Genomic DNA, 16,705 nt, shown 5'->3' with positions numbered 1-16,705 from the left:
AGCCTTAAAATAAACAGAGATTCCACCGATTCTCGGCCGCCTGCTCTTATATATTACCTGCAGGGGATACCTCTAATTGCAAAAGTGTTATGATAAATATTGCATGGATAAAGTACCTTTTACAACTAAATCTGTCCGTTGTATCACGCATAGCTCTGACCTTTTACCTCAGAATTTATTTATAAAAATTAATACTTATTACATAAAAATGAATTATATCAATGCACATTAAACGTATAGTATTTGACATGCGGCGAATTTCACTATTTGCGCAAACAATGCGCCTTGCACCACTTTGTTAACTATGCAGTGACAGCTTTCGTGTAAATTAATTTCATATTTTGATGCATTGACGAATTTCATAATTTTGGTAGGGATCTTCATGAACATCATAATCATGCATTTAGTTTTTTCCCAACGTGTTGGAGTAGAGAAAAAGATTTTTGAAAATTTGGCTTTTGATGCATACTGTGGAATCATTAAACTTGGGGGGCCAATTTTCATGAATTGCTTAAATTTTACAGGATCGAGCGGACGTAATTCCGTGTATTTTCGTATACACACATAAGGATTATGACTTTATAGCCCTAATTTATTAGTTCGTGAGGGTGTATATTCGTGGATGAGAGGTAGTCACGAATTCCACGAAAATTGAGCCACCACGAAATCTAATAATTCCACAGTATTTGGCCCCGCCTATGGCGTCCCAGGGGTGATAGATCCATGAATTTCACAATTTAGATCCCTCTTACCAAAGAGATGTTTCACACCAAATATGGCAACAATTGGTCTCGTTATTTTCAAGAAGTTAAATATGTATAATTGTTAACGCTCGACGATGGACGACCCTGCGTGGTTCCAGGGTCAGGGGTTTAGGCCCAAGGCTGGGACCAATATGGCCATATAGAACAAATATATTAAATCTTTAAAAATCTTCTCTTCTCCTATGTGTATTTTCATGTCCATGAAGCCCTCGACCTAAATTGTGAAATGCATGGTCCCTCGGTCGGTTAGGGGTTCAGGCCCTAGGATGGGGGCAATATAGTCACATAGTAAAAATGTATTGATTTAATATTTTTTTTACTATCAAGCCATGACAGAAAAAGTCATGCTATCATGCTCAAACTGTCCTGATGTTAAGCTCAAGGCCATTGGACAGAAGTTGGGGCTTTTTATCGGGGGGGGGGGGGGGTATAAATTTGATCATATTATAAACATTTATTTTTACATGATGTAATTATTGTTTGTCATCCATAACAATTTTTACTTCATCTTCGAAACTACATGGGAAATTGTCACTCGGAAATATGCGTTCTATTTTAGGAAATCTACTTTATCCTATGCTTTGTGTACATGTTCTTGTTGAAAATGGCTGTATGCATTTTATGTGTATTTTTAATGAAACTGAATATTATGAAAGGCATCTCTTTTAAAAATTTAATGTTCTAGTTTTATTTTTTTTGGTTTACTGTTCTTTTTACTGCAAAATGATTTGTAAAAGAGAGTAAATTAATTTTCAACTCTGTAAGTTAAAACATGAAAATTGAATTATTTCCCTTCGTAAATTTTCCAAATAAAAAAATAATAATAACAGAGAGAAATGTCATTGTCGCAAGCCACGGTTTTTGTGTCCATGCATTTTTGCGACGATGGAGATACATGTAAGTAAGCAAATAACGTACGTTAAACACTGTCAACTTTTTAATTACATGCACTGGTGCCAGTTGTTTATTAAACGACGAAAGTGGACAGAATCTACAAAGTGAGACTATTTGCAATCTTTGTTTTAATTTGTTGAACCTTTGTTTTTAAAATGCTTTTGTTTTGAATTGCCTGATTTATCAACCTTAAGACAACGCGCTTGACATCGTTTGCCAAGACTTGGGCCATTCCAAGTTTTTTCTATGTATAGCGTCCGCGGACGGATTGGTTTTGAGATGTAAAAATAAAGAAAAAACCCACAATTGTTGTTCATAAAATTAGATCGCTTTTTCATATGTCGGGCTCAGGATCGCAGTTTTAAATCCGGATCAGAAATCAAATATAACAACATTCAAAATGGAATTCATATAGAAGGTATTTGGTATTTTTGTATTTTTGTTACAAAATGAAGAAAATACTTCAAAATATATAACAAATTTTATTTTGTTGAACCTTTAAAGTTGTTTTTTTTCTAAGGTTTGTGGTTTTTTCCTGATAGAAAGACAGGTTTTTGAGTTTTGGGTAGACACTAAACAAAGAAAAAACTTGCAATGGCCTTGTCTGGCGGAGGCCATGGACTTGGTTGCCCCCATTTTTCTCACGTAATTCGGCGTTAATTTTCTTTTTTCTTAGATCACTCTAAAATCCAGTCGTAGAATTTCGTAAAATCTCTTTCATGACCACTAAGAGTGTCTACCTTTGTGTCCAGAATGAAGACTACGAGCGCAAGCTCGTTGGTTTTTAGCTTAATTCTGTAATATCTTGAAAAATTTTACATGTGCCGGAGCCATATTATTCACATACTAGATTTGATATGAATTCATTGTTATTCTTTATGATGGCAAGGAAATAATATTTTCCCTTTAGAGCGTTAATAATTGTTCATACTTCAAAGTACTTATTTATAAAAAAAAAATCGAAGTGGAACAGGAATTCGGAATAAAGGCGATTCTTTATGACTCCGATTAACACTTTTTGATGATGTGTGTGTATTTGTTTATCAACACTTCAGTGTCCTTTTAAATCCAGGAAATGGAGACATTGTTCACAAAAAAGCCCGATCAGAAATACAGTTCCATACTTAACATTTAGTAAGACTCGGGGGGAACTGACCAGGATATCCTATCTCTACTCGACCTGCAAATGTTTTATGTGAAAAAAAACGTCATTCTGAAAAACTTCCCTCGATCGCTTAAGTACAGTACTTTTTAAGATATTTGGAGAAAACCCAAAGATTTTTTTAATAAAGCCAATTTGGCATGAGATGAACCGTGACGTTACCAGGTCAACGGCTCTGTAAGGGAAACAAGAAAACTGTATGAAAACTGTGGTAGACTACACACATTTAATTGATATATGTACGAACTTAATTTTGAAAGCGAGTGAAAAGAATTCGCAAACATGACAAAGTAATAAAAGTTACCATGTTTAAAAAAACACGCACTGTTAATTACCCATTTGAATTATCAGATTAATTACTTTTACAATTTGTTTTCCCATGATAATAATTTTCCCTTGATTGCGCCAAGGTGTATGAGATGACGAAAATCATAAAGTCGTTGGGTATGTTGTATTGTAAACAACATGCAAGTACCAGTATGAATGTATCATTGATAATGTCAAACATTTACGAGGTGTTCCGAAATTTTCCGAATGGATAAATTAGATGAAAAGATATCAGGTATTTTCAATAAAGATTAAAAGTAGGGGTAATAATCTTTATTTTTCATTCGGGTCAATTTCTCAGAGTAAATATATTGGAAATTTTAAGAGGAAATTGTTAAATAACGATTTCAACTGTTTTCCGCTTAAAGATATGTAATTATTTACTAAGGGGCGGAAATTAAAATCTGACACAGGGTAAAGTGTAAAGGAAAAGTTAGATAATTTTTTATTGGCGCTTTGGTTCCCTGATAAAAAAAATTAATTAAATTTTATTATACATCTCCTCTTGAAAATAAAATTTGCTCAGTAGTTATTAGGAATAGAAACAGACTAGCTGGCTCTGCTTCAATTTCACACAGCTTTTTTTTTTTTTTTTAACTTTATTTGATTAATTCAAACGAACTACAAATTCAAGTTGTTTATAATCAAATCGAGTGATGAAATCCATAGAAATCCAATGAAATCCAATGAGAGTAAAAATTGAGTATTTAAAAAGGTATGTAAGCAATGTTTAAAACCCTGAAATATAATTACTGATGCACATTGCAATAAATTTGACGGTCTTATGTTTTTAAATGCTTCAATGATCACAAAATGGCGTCCAGTCCTTTGAATAGCTAATGTCCTTGGCATGATTAAGGTGAATGGATGCGCAAACACGTACACACGTATTCGTCCAACTCTGAAACGATAAAAAAGTATTTTAATACACATTTTTATTTGGAAGTTCTCTCAAATATTGGAGTTGAGGAAAGGGAAGTTTATCGCCAGTATAGTGCTAGTGCTGTCATTTTTAATCTACGTTGGAGCAACGCCTAAAAGGAAAGGAAAGCATTCGCTCATCAGGTATATCAATTTAACAATGTTTTGATTTGTCAGTTCATTTATTTATTTATTATAATAACGCTCCTGGCAATTGCTGTGCACCTGTTATATTCACTTATGCTTCTTCAGAATGGCTGAATGTGTATCTCTATCTCTCTATACACTTGTTACGCGTGGTGCAAATGTACTTAATTAAATCGCCCGAGAAAATGCTTTTGTCGAGCAAATGATATTTTTTTATGAGTATTGTTTTGGCGTTGAAAATGTAGAAGTTTTTCAGAAATCTCTGTTTGAAAGTAAAAAATCTTCGAATATATGCGCAGATTGGGTTATTAAACAGGAAGGTAGATAATAAAAATAAAATAGGTATTTTCACGATATGAATATCATAATCATGTGTCATTACTCAACAGACATCAATACTAGTATTGCAAAATGTAAAATTCCAGAGGATCATGGGCCTTCACACTCGCCCGATGACAACATAAATCAGAAAATTACCGAAAGTAATAATTATTAGAATGATACCTTGTACCATATATGACTGGTTCCGATAAACGGAAGAAAGAATGTATTGTTAGATCAGCAGTTCAATGGCACTATTTCAGATATTGTGCAATGTGTGAAGCACTAAGGAAACACTCAGAAAAAGGGAGGGGGGGGGGTTAGATATACATGTATGTCATTACCAAAATGTAAGGCTAGAACCGTTCCACTCGTCATCGAAAGCTAGTAAAAAAATTTGTCTTGGCTATAAATGTAAATAATATATTTGTGCAAGTTATCATACTAGATCAAGATAATATCATTTAATATAGTGTATGCAAAATACATCTCTCTGGCAAATTTATCACAATTTACCATAATTCAATAAAGTGAGTAGTTTTTTAAAACTCAATTTTAAAATGTTGGCAGATAAAAAATTGCAATCATCTTGTCAAATATGGTCTTGGAAGGAAAGTGTGAGGAAAGGATTGGGTCAGGCTTTTGCATTTCATAATTTTTGTTTATCTGAATTCTACGTTTGTCATTAGTGAAGGTTCAAAGATTTGGATTATTTGCTGGAAATTGCTTCACTTCTCAAGTTAAGCATCATTTTCTGTATGTGTTTTACGTTACATGTAAGTGTTGTTATTTTAGAAAGCGGTTTCTGTTTCAAGTATCGGTTTTAGTTGAATTTCCTTATTAATCTATTATCCTTTGATATCATGTACCGATATTTATTATAATTCATAAGTATTTGATTACCGTATGCATTATTATAAGGATCTTATATTTTCATGGTCCGAGTCTTTCTAGTTTGCTCACTGGTATTAATTTATTACATTTACATCAGTACATGCAAGTATGTTTCCCGCTTACTATTTCCTACGGAAATTGATTGTAATTTATACGTGCATGACAATACAAAAGAGTCTACTAGATGCAATAAAAAAAAATATGACTTAGCTGTCGCTGTGAAAATTAGTGCATTCAAACCTGTTATAGACGCATTGTTTAGCTTTTTAAAAATATGTCAACTTTGATTCAAGTAGTCATAATTAGTCATGTTTCATTGTTTATTGATGTTTTTTTTATTTTAATATTTTTGCTGCTTATTTGCGTGAAATATTTCTTAACCGATCAAAGCTAAAGCTACACTTAGAGCTCGAACTCACCGGACTTGCACGGACTGACCTCTGACTTTCAGGTAGACTGTAGTTACCATGGCAACCTTAACATTGGCTGTTCCTTCTGTGTAACGTTTTCTTCGACAATAATAGATAAATAATAATTTACGTACTACTTTTTTTTATGGATAATAGAATGTAAGATTCAAGATAGATGCAAATATTAGCTGTATAAGCAACATGCTTTCTTTGGTGCTTTACTCGGCAATGAAGAAAAAATTACATTACCTTTCCTTCTTGCCAGAATAAAACAATGTACAAGCAAAAGCATTTTATTGTTAGAACAGAGCTTTGAAAATTCATCAATCAAAAAGAGGCATCAGGGGTAATGAATGGTCATTGACCAAACATTGCCAATTGTTACCAAATAACTATGTATAGGTACATGTGTACTTACTAAAAAAATCCCTAATATCTGGAAAATCCCCAAAATAACAAAAAAACCTGCAGGGAAATCCTAAATATTAACAGTTTTACTGGAAACTCCTATTAATAAATTTACATTAAGCTGCACTACATGTACCCGCCTTGTCTGCCACATAGAAAAGGGGATACTTTTTATTAATCGTCGATATTTACATGTCTGGCTTTTATAAAGTTAACACATTCTACAGAGCTAGGAATTAAAGACTTGTTTTCTAAAAAAAAAATTCTAGCTTATTGTCAGACGTAAATGTTTTCCTATCGATTGTTATTTATACTTCAGTCAATGTCAGCCCTGTATTGTTTTGATGAAAATTGTTATTTTAGTATCATATTTTCAAAACTTGCTAGTGTCCTTTCTGATATAATAATTAAATTCATTAATTTATTTTCATAATTGAAATATACATACATGGATGTTGTGTATTTTATAAATTATATCAAAATTGACACTTGTCAAGGTGTTTAAAAATAACGGATGTGAAGGTATTGAAAGTAGATATAATTATATTTAAAACACTTAGATTATTTTTGTGAAACTGTCTGTGCGTGAATAGCTGTCAGATAGAATGTACTCAAATGCACCGTAGCTTTTTGAAAACATGGATAATTGAAGTGGTTCTAAATAGACATTCATCGTCAAACACTAAGTTAGAATTAATTGTAAATACTCGAGCAAGCCTTTCAATCACTTTATCATCTATTATGTCCAGAGGGACTCTTTTTAATTACTCTTGTATGATTTTATTATATTGTATATATATTATAAATTAACCGTTGTCCTCAGTGATCCTCAGTAGTAGACTAGACCTTGTATTGTCCATACTATCCCGTAGATCTTGCATTTTCACCGCACTCATAATTACATGTACGAATATTTGAAATGTATTTCTACCAAATGTATCTTCTGTGACGTTTTTGAGTTCGTTTTAATTCGGCTGCTCTACTTGAGCTATGATAAATATAATCAATTTTCTCAATCACAAATTTAAATCAACAAAATGTACACAATCCCTTTCTTCTCTCTGGAGCGCGCGCGCCTTTCTATTGCGCTCTGATGTATTACCGCACTATAAAAGCGCGCAACCCCGAATAAACTATAGGTAATGCCAAGTCGACTATCTTATAGATACAAAGCTTTATTTTCAGGTCTCGAAAGCCTTATTCAGGCACGTAAGACCTAGCTTTTACTATTACCTTATTTCCCTCGATGTTAACCAGTCGACTTCAACTCCAAGACTGACTCTCAACGTTCTACCTCCGCTTTATATACCCTTCTGTCACGTGACAAAAGACTCAGAGAACAGTACGGAGTTCAGAACAGGAAGTCATAAAACATACTCTAGAGAACAGAAAGGGATTATTGATTTTCATTTACTACTTCCGCTTCACTACCCACGCCTCCAAGAAATGCGTCTCGCATTTTCGATACGATAAACAATCAAGAAAACAAAATAGGAAATATACAATCTTTATATTTACACAAAATACAAAGTCTTCCTGACTATGCGTGAACATGTTTTGTCAACGCATAAACAGATGTCAACCGTATTGAACGATTTTTCCAGAATGTGAGACTTGCTACTTGCAAAATCTGATCAATTCAATCACTAAAACCAAAGTTCATCTTCATGTATTTCCACAACTGACTTTCCATCTCTTTGTTAAGACTCCTGGATTCGATCAAGACGCCTTCTCTTTGACCCATCGGTTTGAGAGGCTTGTTCTACGTGTTCACAAGGAAGAGTCCGAGTACTTTTGTCTACTCCATTGGAAGGGAAGGATGCCTGCACGCAGCGATCCTGCATACTAGTAGGAACCGTCGCCGATGGATCATTCTCCTTCACAGTTGTCATGGGATGCTTGAAAGGAGTTGGTGCAACTGGCATCATAGAGCGCTTCTTCAACAGCTTAGATTTTGGAGTGTGGACGGGATCAGATCTCGTTGGTTTCCTCTGTGTCATCTCTGGAGAAGTTGCAGAAGCTGTCTCACCCACAACATCCGAAAGAGTCCCGGGATCCAACTGTTCCAAGTCTTCTTCACTCTCACTGTCAGCTTTAGCGTATCCGCCATGGCGCGTCCGGCAGTGCCTGTCCATGTCGCTCTTCTTGTTGGTTGCATATTCACAATGACTGCATTCAAACCGCTTTTGTCTCCGTTTTCTACCACACTCAACCACGTGCTTCTCCCACTCTGATTCTTCTTGAATCCGCAATGAACACATGGGGCAGAGATGTCCTTCTTTTCTTTTTGTGGTTTTGGTGTTTGCCATGATCTACAAAATACAACAATCAATAATCATTTCAAATGATTTCTGAAAACTCAAATAAAAACGATAAGTCTCTGGTTAAAAACAATACTATCAAGATCAAACAGCCTAACACGTATACTCTACAATATAATCATCATGCCATGTAGGTACATTTCTAGTGCGCTTTGGTCTATCTAAAACGCTATCGCTCTTGTTTACACTGATTTCAGTGTGATCTTCCTTTTTATGAACTTCCAACATTTCTGGAATTTCATATTCCTCACTGTTTTCACTCTCTAATATATCAACATCATTTTCCCGTTGTAGTGTCTGCGCTTTACACTTCCGCATGCGATCGCAATGAATTACAGTGCTTTTCCCTTTTGTTCCGCATGCAACCTTATATAGGACGTCAGACAATTTTTCTTCAATTAAGAAAGGCCCTCTCCAAAACGATGTCAATTTAGGAGAACATCAACTCTTTCTTGTGGGAAAGAACACATATACCATTTCTCCGGGTTTAAAGGAGGACCATAACAATTTTGTGTCATGGTATCTTTTCTGGCGCAACATTTCACCTTGTATGTTTTCGCGGACCAGCTTATGCGCCGACTCTAATCGTTCTCGTAAAACCCAAACCCACTGACTAGCTGGTATATCTTTTATATCGGGAGGCATTTCATACATTACATCTCATGGAGTGGTCGCTTCGCGTCCCAGCATGAGCATATTTGGTGAAAAACTAGTGGTCTCGTGCTCAGTAGAACGATAGGCCATAAGTATGTAAGGAAGGTGCAGATCCCAATCACGTTGGTTTTCTTGTACATAAGTGCTTAGCATGGAGAGCAACGTGCGGTTAAAACGCTCCACCATCCCGTCGGATTTTGGGTGGTAGGGTGTTGTACGGGTTTTCTTGATCCCTAACAGCCGACACATCTCTAGGAAGAGTTTGCTCTCATATTGCCTTCCTTGGTCCGAATGAATGATGAAGGGGATACCAAACCTTACTAAAACTTCCTCAACAATAGTGCGACCAATTGTCCCAGCTTCCATATTTGGCAGAGCAAATACCTCTGTCCACTTTGTGAAGTAGTCAGACACAACCAAAATGTGGCGATTGCCTCTATCAGTCTCAGGAAGCTCACATAATATATCGGTCGCAATTCTTTCCATTGGCACACCTGATCCAGTAATCTGCATTGGTGCTCTATGTTTAGGACTTGGATTTTTACGCCTAGTGCATTTGTCACAACCTGTAACATACTGATATACGTCCTTCTGAAGTCCTGGCCAGTAATACCTTTGGCGTATCTTAGCCAACGTTTTTGTCACTCCCAAGTGCCCTGAGGTCTGATTGTCGTGACACATTTCCACGACGCGTCTGCGCTCTTGGTCAGGTATAATGGCTTGATGAGTTTCTTTATTTGAGGGGAGCACAGACCACTTGCGCATTAACAGACCATCTTTCATAACGAGTCTAGAAAATTGATTCCACAGAGACTTTACTACATAGCTATACCTAGAGATATCACCGTATTTTGGGCGCTCATCTTATCCGACCCAATCTTTTACAAGCTTAATGTCTCTATTCTGCTCTTGAGCTTCCTGCAGACAACTATCAATCTGGTCGCTTTTCACCTCTGATTTCTGCACAGTTCTCACAGAAGATTCAATTGTCAGTGTATGGTTTTCTGAAGAAGGGTCAAAACCACACTGAGCGCATGGCACTCTACTTAACGCATCCGCATTTCAGTACTAATGACTTCCAGCCACCTGGCTAACTGACCCTCCGGGTTTTTAAACCTTAAAAGCCATTTCAATGATCCATGATCTGTGCGGAGGAGAAACCTTTTACCATAAAGATAATGGCGGTAGTGCTTCACAAAGTGAACGACGGCTAATAGTTCCTTCCTGGTCACACAATATTTTCTCTCTGACTTTGTCAAGGTACGGCTAGCATATGCTATAACGCGTTCTGTACCATCAATGTTTTGAGACAAAACGGCACCTATTGCCTCGTTGCTAGCATCCGTATCTAATACAAATGGTTTTGTAATATCCGGAAGGGCTAGAATTGGCGCTGTTATAAGTTTATTGCGCAAAACCTCGAACGCTTCTTGTGTCTCTTTATTCCAAAGAAATTTCCTACCTTTCTCTGTGAGTCGATGCAGTGGTTTTGCAACTGCGGCAAAATTCTGTATAAAACGCCTATAATAACTACAAAGACCTAAGAAAGATCTTAATTCAGTTACAGTAGCCGGAACTGGCCACTCAGCCACTGCTCTCACTTTCTCTGGATCCGTCGAAATGCCATCCGTTGATATAATATGTCCGAGATAGGATACCCTTGTAGCAAACAAATTACATTTCTTTGCCTTTAATTTTAAACCGGCATGGTGCAATCTTTGAAAAACGTGTTGTAGGTTTTCCATCATATTTTCAAATGATTTGCCCACAACAATAATGTCATCAAGGTATACGAGACATTTATCCCACTGGAGTCCTGCAAGCACGGTTTCCATGAGTCTCTCAAACGTAGCAGGCGCACAGCACAAGCCAAAAGGCATTACCTTAAACTGATATAACCCTTGACGAGTTACGAATGCAGTTTTAGGCTTATCGCTCTCCTCCATGCTAACTTGCCAGTATCCGCTGTTTAGATCAAGGGTAGAAAACATCTCGTGTCCTGACAAATGATCAAACGCCTCGTCAATTTTTGGCAGAGGATAAGCGTCCTTTATGGTTACATCATTCAGTCGACGGTAGTCTACACAAAACCGCAGTGAACCGTCTTTCTTGCGTACTAGAACTACTGGCGATGCCCAGGGACTGTTTCAGGGTTCTATTACATTTTTCTCGAGCATTTCCTTTACTTGGGCATCAACCTCTTGGGTCAAATGAATAGGAATTCTCCTAGGAGCTTGCTTAATGGGTTGTTTGGCCTGTTCTGTGTTGATCTTGTGGCGCACTACATTTGTCTGTCCTAAATCGTAGTTAGAAGCTGCAAATAAATAATGATTTCTGCGCAGAAACTCCTCAACCTTTGACACTTGTTCAGGCAAAAGGTTACTTATACTTCGATCTAGCAAATCTTTCAAATCACTGCGCAGTTCTCCACTTGACTGCTCAGCAAAAGTTGTCAAATTTAGATTTTTCTCAACTGCGGTCATTTTACCTATCAAAGTTCCTCGGTAAATCTTCTGCACATCATCTGTGACGTTCATCAGCCGAAGAGGTACCTTATCATTACCTTTCACAAGAGTGCGACCTACCAATGCACGCCCTGATTCTAAAAATTTAGGTTCTGGTTCTACCAGATAGTCCGCTCTTCCGTAATTATTCTTTCCTGTCACACTGGCAGGAATAACAATCTCACTTCTTGGTGGAATGCAAATGTCATTTGCTGCAGTAACCCTGTAACATCCTAATGTGCCTTCCCAGGAAAATGCACATTCTTCATCATTCAGTCGAAGCGAACTCGCCTGCAGATCTATTATTTCCATTACATCTCCTAAGAAAGTCAAGCCCAATGATTCCGTCAACAGATATATCTGCAACAATTGCGTCTAAAACTTGACTCGATTTCCCAATCTGAAAAGAAAATGTTCCTTTGCCATAGTGTGACACCACAGAACCACTTGCATTTAATATTCGCTGCGCACTCTCTGTTAACTCGGTTCTTTCCTCATTTTGCAATTTGTCATAAAATCTCCTTGAAACAAGAGTAAGAGATGCCCCGGTATCAATCAACAATTTTGCACTGCTCCCATTCAAATTTCCCTGAACAAATATTCCAGCTTCATCGCATAAATTGTTTGCACCAACTTGACCTTTGATATAATTTCTCTTTCTTCTGCGCCTACTGCGGATCTGACATGCGCTTCCGTTATCTTTCTTTGTTGAATTGCCCCTTTTCTCTTTTTCCTTATCTCTGTTCTTCAATTTTGGGCAATTCTTTCTAATGTGCCCCTCCTCATGACAGTAGTAGCATTTCACACTGTTACTTCTTCGCCCTCTTTGATGATTTTGATAGTTACTCTGAAAAGGTTCTCTGTTAAAGTTAGTATATCTCTGAACCTGTTTCTCCAAGTTTTCTAGTTTGTTTTGCATTTTCTGCATCAGCGCATATAAATCATCAGAATTTGCAGTCTCCGCAGGCGCTTGTTCATGAGAATCAAATGCACGAATATGGCTTCTTTTCTCTGTCTTGTAGTAAGCGTCGAGCTCTACTGCCAAGCGTATAGCTTCATTAAGACTCTGAGGCCGACTCTGTTTTATGCGCAGTCTCATATCGGAGTCAATCAAGCCATCTATGAAAGCTTCTTTACCAAGGGTTTCTCTTACTTCGGCCGGTGCTGAAGGATAGGCAAGATATGTTAATCTTCGCACCGCTTGGCCTAACTCGGACAATGTTTCTGATGCGCGTTGCCGCCTTTCTTTTAGTTGTGCACGGTATAACTCTGTTTGATTAGGTGGCGCAAACCTCTCCTCAAGCGCTTTGATTAGCAAGTCATACTGTTGTCCAGTTTCTGAAGACACGTTTCCTAATATCCCTTGTGCCGCTCCTCTTAACGGCACAGCTAAGTATAAACCCTTTTCCTTATAATTCCAATTATTAAGAGACGCACACGCATCAAAATGGGATTTATAATCTAACCATGAATGAGTCCCATCAAACGTTGCAGGCTTAATATTACATTTGGCCGTAGTCTTTTTATCGTGGTCTCTCTTTTCCTTATAATCATCCTCAATGCGGTCTATCCGTCGAGGTAATGCGCTCTCTGCATCAGCGTTTACTTCAAACCTTTCTGTCCGTTCTAACGGCCTGTGTGCATGCGCTGGTGTTTGATGTAGCGCATCCGCTGTTACATGATCAAGCGCATTAGCTCTTAGTGGATGCGCATCACTGTGGTTAATGGCACTTTCCAAGTATTGCGCATTTGCTACATGGCTCGCAGGCCCCCTCTTCTTTTGCGCTCCGGTTTTCCTTAGAGTTACTCCATCCGAATTTCCAATGATCGCCGGACTATCAGATTGTCTCATGCCAAGCGAAACTACTGTATCCTCGGCAGCTGGCGAATGCGCATCGTGATAACTACCATTTGCGCTTGCCATTGTCGCAATACCCGAGTCGCGCACTCGCGTATTAGCAATCGGAGTTGACCGATTTTGTATTTCTAAGCGTAATCGCTCGCAGCTCTCTTCCAGAAAAGAAATCTCTTCATCTATCATTCTATCCATGATAACTGATTACAAATTAAACTGAAATTTACAATATGAATCAATTCGCCGAATCCCACCGCTGCCACCAAATTTATGTAACGTTTTTGAGTTCGTTTTAATTCGGCTGCTCTACTTGAGCTATGATAAATATAATCAATTTTCTCAATCACAAATTTAAATCGACAAAATGTACACAATCCCTTTCTTCTCTCTGGAGCGCGCGCGCCTTTCTATTGCGCTCTGATGTATTACCGCACTATAAAAGCGCGCAACCCCGAATAAACTATAGGTAATGCCAAGTCGACTATCTTATAGATACAAAGCTTTATTTTCAGGTCTCGAAAGCCTTATTCAGGCACGTAAGACCTAGCTTTTACTATTACCTTATTTCCCTCGATGTTAACCAGTCGACTTCAACTCCAAGACTGACTCTCAACGTTCTACCTCCGCTTTATATACCCTTCTGTCACGTGACAAAAGACTCAGAGAACAGTACGGGGTTCAGAACAGGAAGTCATAAAACATACTCTAGAGAACAGAAAGGGATTATTGATTTTCATTTACTACTTCCGCTTCACTTCTAAACCTTCAATCAAAAAGATATCACAAGGTCATACCTAAAGTCAAGGTTAGAACACAATGATATTGTTTAGGGTAAGAAAATTATGACAATTTTATGTTTTGTTTTGCGTTTGATAAATATCAAGTGCCCACCGGTTTCTAAGAAAGAAGGCCAAATACAAAAATTATGAAAAAAAATGAAGGTCGTGTGAGAGGTGAATTATGAGATAGCTAGATTATTCTCACCTGTACACATTAACATTTTTCAGTGTCTTTGTCTGTGCTTTTGTAACGCTTAGTCCACAAGTAGATATTTCACCCATGAGAAAATGACGTACATATACCGTACTGTGGGGCGCAAGAAGGGGTTTGTCTAATAATACGAAATGAAAATAATGTAACTATTTCAATAATTTAATAATTCATCGTAGAATTGCTGAAAATTATATACTATAAATACATGTATAGTAATCGGGCTTCATTGGATATGATCATGCCCCGACCAAAACTACTAATATCACCTCAAATAATTCAAAAAATGATTCCTAATTTTCTTATTATTGTGTCTGAACTTTGAATAAAAACTGTTTTTTAAGAGATTCTGTGAAAATGAGCTTAACAATGAGGAAGGAAAAAATTCACAATTTGCAAGTGCTACCACGGACGTAAATAGGACAGAGGGACGGATAGACACGAGACGGAAGGAAAGAAGGCAAACATAACAAACACTGTAAGCCCCCGTCATACAAATACCAAAATTTTTCGATACCAAAGAATGACTGCTTTTAAGGACATTTAAAAATTGCAACGAAATAAATGTAAAAAATTGGCATATTTCTTTAAATTATAGGAATAGCAATTAATGCGACTTAATGTAAACACATTAATATAAAGTTCATATTTACAAAGAACTATATATATATATATATATATATATATATATATATATATATATATATATATATATATATATATATATATATATATATATATATATAAAAGCTTATGTTAAAATAATATATAATTCACCACGTGATTTCTAACACAGGTAACTTTGTAACCTTTGACGTGTACGATAACACGCATTCTGCTAGGCGATAATATATGTCCAAGCATATTTCAATTCATTCCAGTCGCGTGATAATTTACTTCATTTCTCTGAGATATCTTTAAGAGATTATCGGATTATAGGTTATGTGCATTACTTATTAATCTACTTGTTAAATTCTTTTCGAACATGTAAATTGTTGACATCAGCTACTGGTTTTTTGATCATCAATTAACTGATAAATGGCTATTTGTGCTGACCGATATTATGTTAGATAATTTTTCTTCTTAAAAAAATGGCAACATGCAGAGAGAGAGAGAGAGAAAGAGAGAGAGAGAGAGAGAGTCCAGTTATAGTACTGTTATTCTAATTTTAGATTACTCATTACAATATTATCCCCCCCCCCCCATTCATTTGCATAAGTCTAATCTTCAATCAAGAGCAGATAAGTCGAACTCCAGAGCAGTGAGGGTAAGAAAATAATGAATCATTTTATTGCAAAGCAGTTTAAAAATTATTATGACAATAACTTTCAATTGGAAAATGACTAAACTATATAACATATGTCTTGAAGTAAAATTGGGCTAGGAATAAACGGAACAATACTGGCTGAAAAAGGACCCAAAATACGGCGTTAAGTGCAGTCATCCTTTGATTCTCATTATTATATCATCGTCCTTGAGTGAAGTCTATATTGAATAGTATTACTTTTAAATTTGCAATTTGCAAAGTTGATCCCGGGAATAACTACTTAATTTGTTGAAGGATGCACTTTTGCTAGTTAGATAACTTCAACAATTGAATACAAAAACAACTTCCGACTTTGTCACTTACTATTATGATAATGTAGGGATCGCTGTTAAATCAAAGTTAATTAAATATATTTTGAAGAATTTGAGCCTTGTGAATGATTAAAAATAACACTCGGTTCTAGATTTAGACGCTTTTAATAGACTGAGGTTAGAAAACAACTTGTTTTACATTTAGAGTCACAACTGTCTTAGCGGCCATCCGCAATCAGCGGCCACTCTTTACCAGCGTCCAGTTTTATTTCCCCTGAACAAAAAAAACATTTTGTTTAGATATTGCGTTAAACAATCAGAAGTGTGCGTTTGTTTCAACTATTATAGGTTTTTTTCAGTATGACAGCCCGTGCTTCGTCTGGAAGGAAACTGTGCCAAACATCCATTGTGGTATATATTACGCACCACTCTCTCACAAAGAATTAGTGTAGAATTAGTAGAGAAAGTAAAGTACGGTATGCATCATAGTATTCAAACGTGTAAACTAGTTTTATTCCACACAACGATATCGGCGTAAACAATTATAAATAAAAA

General features: G+C 36.5%; 1 protein-coding gene across 1 annotated transcript in view; it reads left to right on the top strand.

Annotated features, from left to right (window-relative positions):
* The first annotated feature begins 4,039 nt into the window (after window positions 1-4,039).
* LOC105328369 (uncharacterized) overlaps window positions 4,040-16,705 on the top strand; it is a 29,963-nt gene continuing 17,297 nt past the window's right edge. Inside the window, exon 1 of the mRNA XM_020067281.3 lies at window positions 4,040-4,212. The gene's annotated coding sequence lies outside the window, so the exon portion shown is untranslated. The remainder of the gene's footprint in view (window positions 4,213-16,705) is intronic.

Source organism: Magallana gigas, chromosome 3, assembly GCF_963853765.1.
Source record: "Magallana gigas chromosome 3, xbMagGiga1.1, whole genome shotgun sequence".
Taxonomy (NCBI): domain Eukaryota; kingdom Metazoa; phylum Mollusca; class Bivalvia; order Ostreida; family Ostreidae; genus Magallana; species Magallana gigas.
This window is presented reverse-complemented; position numbering and strand designations above follow the sequence as displayed.